Raw genomic sequence first — 8,127 nt, forward strand, 5'->3', positions numbered from 1 at the left:
ATCACTTAATGGATTACAAAGCTGAAATTTTACCTTGTGTACAAACGGGTGGGTGTGCTCGCACTTCTAATTATTGTTCAATTTTTTTGGAGGTGGAGATGCATTTTTATTTTAAAAAAAAGTTATTTTCAGCCCTTCCTCTTGCCAGAGTCTCCCCAGTCTGTGTACTATTCCTGGCTAGGAGAGCAGGGCAGTGAACTGGGTGCTAAGAGTTGCCCAAGGCAATGCTTTAGATATTCCCTCCTTCTCTGTTAGGTCTTCATTTATCACTTCTCCGTGATGGTGCAACTGAGATTTTGTAGAGAATTGCAGGTGCAAACCTATTGTTCCATGGTGTGCATATTGAAGCTCCATTATGTTTAATTTTAATGAAAAATTCTGCTGTAACAAATTTGCTGTGGCAAGCAACACATTGTTACAAAGCAGAACTCCCTAAGAGATTTTACAGCCACTGAACCTACCCACCAAGCTCTTGAGGAGGCGAGAACATTCCTTTAAAATGGAACACGGTTTTCATTCTCTGCTGAAAACAACATAATGGATAACAGTTGTGGAAAGTTCACAGTTGTGACCTCTTGGCTAAAGTAGGAAACCAAATTGACACAATTTTTTAAATCACAACATGAACATGAGCAAATGACAAGGTTGTTACTGTTGAGTCTGTGTTTACAGGTGCAGTTATAATGAATAACAGGACACAGACAACAGAAGTAAGTAAACAGGTCTTTAGTGATTGAGGGCCCTCTTTTTGTTTGAACCCAAAAAACCCAATTAGACTGTAAATAAACAAAAGTTCAACTAAATCTTAACAAATCAAATTAAAATTTGGTTTTCCGAATTGATGATGCACTCTAGTCCCCGCGGAGCCGACCGGTCGCGGAAATACTCAAGCGCACCGACGGACACCGCGTGCTCCATCTCCAGGGCCACCCGGGCGCGAACATGGCCGCGGAAGAGAGGCAGGCAATCCGGCTGGACGACCCCCTCGACCGCCCGCTGCCTGGACCAATTGATTGCTCTTTTAGCCAGGCCCAGGAGCAGGCCCACAAGGAGGTCCTCCAGCCTGTCCGCTCCCCTCCGCACCGGGTGACCGTAGATCAAGAGCGTGGGACTGAAGTGCAACCAAAAATCGAGGAGCAGCCCCTTCAAGTAGCGAAAGCGGGGCTGCAACCTCTCACACTCCATACAAACGTGAAACACGGACTCCTCCAGGCCGCAAAAAATGCAGGCGGCCTGGGAGTCCGTGAACCTACTTAAAACCTTATTGCACGGGACCGCTCCGTGCAACACACTCCAGGCCAAGTCCCCGATGGAACAAGGGAGGACTCCCGCGTAGAGAGCCCTCCATTGGGGACCTCCGCCACCGCCAGTCGGCAAGACGCCACGCCAAGGCGTGTCCGGATGGTAGACGAAGATGGCAAAGTGGAGAGTGTGCAGGAGCAGCCCGTACAGGAAACCCCTCCGTGCGGAATGAAAAGGCACGGAGGGTATTTCCTCGAGACGGCTCAAGTTGTGAGGCGCCGGCTCCCGAGGGGAGTTTCGGGGCCGGGCGCCGATGAGGAATTCCGTCCAGACGGGGGTAAGCTCGGACGGGATCGCCCCACGTGCTTGAGCCACCTCGATACACCTAGTGGAGTCAGGGCCCAGTGCCGCTTTCACCAATTCGATGGCTTTGGCCGGGAGCCGGACGTTGGCCCAGGACAGACGCCACGCCAGCTCCTCCGGCACCATCCAGCCCGCTCCTCCGCCATCGAGCAGGTCCCCGACTCTGGTCACCCCGCCAGGCACAGCCCTGCCCTCCGCCAGCCGCCCGAACCCGCGTTCGTGGAGGTGCGGATTCCTGAGCAGCGGCTCCCGAAGGAGAGCCGTCGCTCCCGACGGGGATAGCTCCGCCTGGAAGTGACGTAGTTCCAAACCCATAGTAGTTCCTGGTAGAAGACAGGTAGCTCCCGCAGGTCAGCACGCCTGCCGCCCACTTTCACAAACAGGAGCTGCGTGTCGTAATTGAGGCCGTGCAGCTGGCGGAAGAAAAACGTCGCCAGCGCACACCATCTAGGAGGATTCTCGACGTACAGGTATCTCTGCAGCGTCTGAAGACGGAAAGTCGCAGCCTGGGTGCGAAGGCACACCAGCGCCTGACCGTCCTCCCTAAGCGGGAGACACAGAACCGCGGCAGAGACCCAGTGCTTCCTTTTGTCCCAGAAGAAGTCGATGAGCTTCTTCTGCATCTTGGCGACAAACGCAGGGGGAGGGATCAAAGTGACCAACCGGTACCACAACATGGCGGCCACCAGCTGGTTTATGACCAATGCTCGACCCCTGTAGGACAACACTCGGAGCAGTCCTGTTCAGCGTCCTAGGCGAGCGGTGACTTTGGCCTCCAGCTCTTGCCAGTTCGCCGGCCAGGCGTCCTCGGCAGGGCTAAGGTAGGCTCCCAAATAGAGGAGGTGCGTGGTGCTCCAGGCGAAAGGCCTGAACTCCTCCGGCAGGGAGTCCACCCGCCACTGACCCACCAGGAGTCTGGAACATTTCTCCCAGTTGATCTTGGCGGAGGATGCGTCCGAGTAAATCTGCTGGCATTCCCGCATCCTCCGCAAGTCAGCGGGATCCGTGACCGTGAGGAGCACGTCATCGGCATAAGCCGAGAGGACCACCTCCACGCCCGGCCCTTGCAGAGCCAGTCCCGTCAACCTCTTCCGCAAGAGGCGCAGGAATGGCTCCACGCAAATGGCGTATAACTGACCGGACATGGGGCATCCCTGACGCACCCCCCTCCTGAAGCGAAGGGGCGCCGTCAAGGACCCGTTAACTTTAATCAGACATTCTGCGGCGGCGTACAGAAGTCAGATCCGGGCAACGAAATGCGTCCCGAACCCGAATGCGCGCAGAGTCCCGAAGAGATACTCGTGATCCACCCTGTCGAACGCCTTCTCCTGATCCAGGGAGAGGAAGGCGACCAACAGACCAGCCCTCTGGGAGTGGTGGACCAGGTCCCGGACCAGATGGATGTTATTGTTGATGGTCCGGGTCGGGACCATGTAGGACTGGTCGGGGTGGATCATGTGGGCCAGCACAGTGCCAAGGCGAGCAGACATGGCCCTGGCAAAGATTTTATAGTCCATGCTGAGGAGGGAGACCGGGCGCCAGTTCTTAAGGAGGCGGAGATCGCCCTTCTTAGGCAGCAGGACAATGACCGCCCTGCGCCAAGAGAGGGGCATCTCCCCGGTCGCCAAACTTTCCCCAGGACCCGCGCGTAGTCGCCCCCAAAGACGTCCCAGAACGTCCTGTGGAACTCCACGGTCAGCCCGTCCAGCCCCGGGGACTTTCCCCTAGAGAGCTGGCGGAGGGCGCTGGTCAGCTCCGCCAGGCTTAGCGGAGCATCCAATTTTTCGGCGCCCTCTGGACTGACCTTCGGCAGGTCCTCCCACAAAACTCTGCGTGCATCCTCGCTGGACGGATCCGGAGAGAACAGAGCCCCATAGTAGGCGCGGGTCGCCGCGCTGATTCCCTCCGGATCCGAGACCAGAGATCCTTCGTCGGCCAGCAGCCCCAAGAGCTGCTTACGGACCCCCCGTCTTTTTTCCAGTGAGTAGAAGAAGGGGGAGCCGCAGTCCAGGTCCCGCAGGAGCTGGATCCACGACCTCACATACGTGCCTCCGGACCCGACGAGCTGCAGGTCCTTCAGCGCGCCCTTCTTCTCTTCGTACACCTTCCGCAGGGCCGGGTCCCCGACGACTTGACCGAGACGGGACTCCAGGTCGAGCACCTCCTTCTCCAACTGCCCAACCCGGGCCTCCCGCCTCTTGGTCGACCCCTTCGCATACTCCTGACAGAAGAGACGGACGTGAGCCTTGCCCACGTCCCACCACAGCCTCAAGGAGGGGAAGCCCCCCTGCTTCCTTCTCCAGTCGGACCAGAACCGACAAAGTGAATCCCGGAGCCGCGCGTCCTCCAGCAGCAGGTTGTTAAAGTGCCAGTACGCGCACCTCCCCCCCGCGTGCGCAGCGGAATGAGCTCCGCCCACACCAGGTGGTGGTCCATGCACGGCACCGGCCGCATGGAAGCCGCCGGAACACAGGAGACGTACGCCCGGGAAATGTAGAGGCGGTCGATTCTGGACCCTCCTCCTCCAGACCTCACGCTAGTGAAGGCGCTGGAGTCGAGATGAAGATTTCGCCAGACGTCCACCAAGTCGAAGGACCCGACCAGGTCCCTCAACTTCTCCATCACCGCCGGGCATCGCGGGGGACCCGGACGGTCCCTCACCTCAAGGGTGCAGTTAAAATCCCCCCCGAGGATGACGCACTCGCCCACGTCGATGGAGCCCAGAAGAGCGGACACTTCTTGAAAGAAGCGCACTTGCTGCGCACCGGCCTGAGGGGCGTACACGCTCACTAGATGGAGCGGCACGCCCCCCAGGCGAACAGTGACCTGGAGCAAGCGGCCCGGCACGTGCTCCTTGACCCCCAAGATCTCCGGCTCAAAATGCGGGGCCAGCAAGATAGCCACCCCGCTGGAATTGTTGGAGAGGTGACTCATGCTGACCCCTCCTTGCCACTCCAGGAGCCACGTGGCTTCGTCTCCCTGAACGGTGTGGGTTTCTTGCAGGAAGCACACCGCATACTTCCCGTCCCGAAGGACCGAGAAGTTATTGAATCTGCGGCGCGCCTCCCTGCTGCCGTTGATGATGAGGCTGGCTATGGTTATCTTCATGTCAGAAGCATAGTGCAACCTCTACCTACACCTAACGGGGGGAGGAAGCGCAGCCGCTGGTCAGCCGCCACTTCCTCAGCAGCCCAGTGAGAAACGTTCTGAGCCGATGCAGCTCGAGCGGGTTCACACCCTCGTCCGCGCCCATGATCTTAACGGTGGCGCGGACGGATACGATGAGCAGCGCCAGCTACGACCACCTGTCGAGGGCCAGCCGGACCTTATTGCGCCGACCCAGGCACGTGGCCATAAAATCCCGGAGTTCCCTTACGGGAATGAGGGGAGACTCGGCAAGGGGCACGAGGTCATCCATCGCCTCGTCGGCGCTGGAGTCCGAATCGTCCCCCGTGCCCATCACCGAGTCCCCATCCTCCTCCAGGGGGTCATCACCAGCAGCCGACCCGTCCGCCGTGCAGTGCGCAGCGAATGGCTCGGCCGCACCAGCCAGCCCCGCCTCCGCCCGGATCCCACCCGCAGGATCGGCGGCAGAGGATTGCTCCCTGGGCTCCTCTAGGGGTGCTGGGCCAGAAGACGGCAGCGGTTCAGAGCTCCCCTCTGCCCCAGATGCCGGAACGACCAGAAAAACCGGGGAGAGAACAATTCCCAGCTCCTCCAGTACGTCCGGCAACAGAGACGCAGCCAGGGGGCCATCCTCCTCCCCGCCACCAACCTCCGACCCAGCGGATGGGGTGTTTTGAATAAAAACCTCTACCAGGTCGAGCAGCCCCTGGGAGATGTCCGGGTCGCATTGGGCGAGCTCATTATCCCCGAGCTCGCCCGACCCAGACCCCAGGCCGCCCGACCCGGCGAGGGGTAACGGCACTGATAGAATGTCAATTTCATTTTCCGCCGCGGGTTGTTCCGCGACCCCCACCACGGGCAGGGTCTCGTCCCCATCCCCGGGAGGCACGCGCCGGACAGACACATCTGCCTCAGCCTCCCGAGGGACAGGCGACCCCCGCCAATCGCTGGTGATGACGACAGCGGGGGGGGGGGGGCGCAGTACCCGCGGTGGGCGACGACTACCCCTGCTCGGAGGGACATTCCTCCTCCCGGTCCTCCTCCTCTTCCAGGGGGTCGCGCCTTCTTTTTAGCACGGAGGGAGCGAGGGAGACCTCCATGTCTGCAAAGGCCTCCTCCTCAGCTCCCTCCGGCGGAGCAGGTTTGTTGGGTTCCTCGGGCCCGAGCCCGGCCGCAGGTATCGGCGTTACCGCTGCGGCGGTTGCGGCCACAGGCTCGGGCACGAGGCCCCTCCTGCTCGCGTCTGCCCCGATTAACTCCGTGAGGAGCGCGGGTGTAAGGGGCTCAAGGGGCAAGGGCTGGCCATCCACGGGGGGACCTTCCCTAAGGTGTTTATTTTTTCCCCGCGCCTTCTTTCCGGCTGGACACGCTCCCTCCCCCCCGCCGGAGGCCTTGGTGGCATCGGCCCCCGACGTCAACCGCGCATCAGACGTTCTCGACGCGCGGGTAGATCCGGGGGGGAGGAGCGGCGGCGGCACCAGCCTCGGCCGCACGAGATGATCTGGCGGCCTTGGAGGCAGGGCAGTTTTTCCTAATGTGCCCCACCTCCTTGCAGGCATGGCACCGCACACCGTCCGACGTCCAAAAGACGCGATAGGCGGTCCCCTCGTGGCGCCGGAAGGAGAAGACGTGGTGAAGGCTGGCCTCCCGGAAGCCGAGCGGGATGGGTGTGATCCCCGACCTCACCTCCCCAAGTTGACATAAATGGGGAAGGAGGAGCTCACCAGGAACATAGGGCGGGACGTTGGAAATGACGATCCTCTGCGCGGTGGCCTCGAGAGGATCCACCGGCAGGAAGGTCCCGCCCACGGTGAGCCCCTTGGTGACGGCCAGGGACACCGCCCGCTCCGACCCCAGGAAGAACACAGCCTTCCCATACATTTTTGAGGCCGCGACGATGGCTGAGGGGCCGACAACCCCAGCCATGGCTTTAACGCAGGCCTCAATGGTCATAGTGGGGTGAGTGTAGCTCTTCACCCCAAGCTTTATAGTTATTAATCTGAATGGTGACGGGGCAGCAGAAGCAGCGGGAGCAGCTGTGGCTGTGGCTGCCACTCCTGCATAAGTCCTGGCTTGCCCCGCCACCGGCGAAGATGCAGTCGCCATTCTGGGGTGCTTTTATAAGGGCTACACTCACCCCAAGTCACAGGCCTGAAGGTTTTAATGGCCTCAGGTATTTTTTTGGTCCTCTATTGAGCAGAGGGAGCTGTTTAAATTGAAGACACACCTCTCCCCCTTATTGATCGAAATTGGGAGAGGGACCTTCTCCCCTCTGCTCAATAGGCAATTAATAAAAAGAGATGAAAATGAGGTGCCTCAGAGAAATAGGCAGAGAGAGACAAAGAGAGAGAGAGAGAGGGGGGTGGGAAGGAGGGAGGCCGCAAGGGCAGTGTTGCCACTCAGGATGGTGGGTGGGTGTTGGCAGGGGTGCACTCTCCGATGGGATTTAAAAGTCTTTGGTGGTGGTGGTCTTCTGGTAGGGGGAGAAGATGTCTTCACCTGGGAAAGCTGGAGATGCCCAGGCTCAGTCCTGCAGCAGGTCTTAATGATGCAATTAATGGAATTAAAGACTTCACCTAGGCAGCTCCAGCTCTCCCAGGCCAGGCAATAGAAGGAGTGCTTATTAGTGGTGTGCGTGGCCTAGCTTTTAACAAGAGCCACACACGCACACACTACACCCCTTGATGATCTGGCCTTGTTTCTTCTTTTCTCCCCCCACCTAAAATACAAAGTCTTTGGGAGAGTGCTCAAAAAGCACCCACCTGTAGATGGTCAGAAGAGATGATTTTGTTCTTCCCTCCTTCCAAACAGTTGGTGGTTGTTGGTTGTTTCTCTCCCCTCTCTCCCTCTCCTGAAGTGGAGGCCAATTTGGGGAGGCAGTAATGGAAAGGCCTCTACCCTGGTTGGGGTTGTTGCTGGCCTCCTTTCTCCTTCTCCTCCTCTGTCCTATCTCTCCAGGCACCTCAGTTGCTGTGATGATGGTGGAGGAGGTGGAGGTGGTGGTCTATCGTTCTCCTCCTCTTCCTGGTCAGGAGACCACCACTTTCCACTCTCCACTCTCTTGGTTTGGCTGCTCCTTCTCCTCCTGCTGACTGATGCAGCTGCACAGCCAGAAATGTTGGAACAGAGGATCACTGAAGACTCTTAGTGATTGAGGGTCCTCTTTTTGTTTGAACCCAAAAAACCCAATTGGACTGCAAATAAACAAAAGTTCAACTAAATCTTAACAAATCAAATTAAAATTTGGTTTTCCGGGTTGATGATGCACTCCAGTCCCCGCGGCGCCCACCGGTCGACCGCCCGCTGCCTGGACCAATTGATTGCTCTTTTAGCCAGGCCCAGGAGCAGGCCCACAAGGAGGTCCACCAGCCTGTCCGCTCCCCTCCGCACCGGGTG

The sequence above is a fragment of the Somniosus microcephalus genome, chromosome 4, assembly GCF_052327205.1.
Source record: "Somniosus microcephalus isolate GS21.2 chromosome 4, FLI_Smic_1.0, whole genome shotgun sequence".
Lineage (NCBI taxonomy): Eukaryota > Metazoa > Chordata > Chondrichthyes > Squaliformes > Somniosidae > Somniosus > Somniosus microcephalus.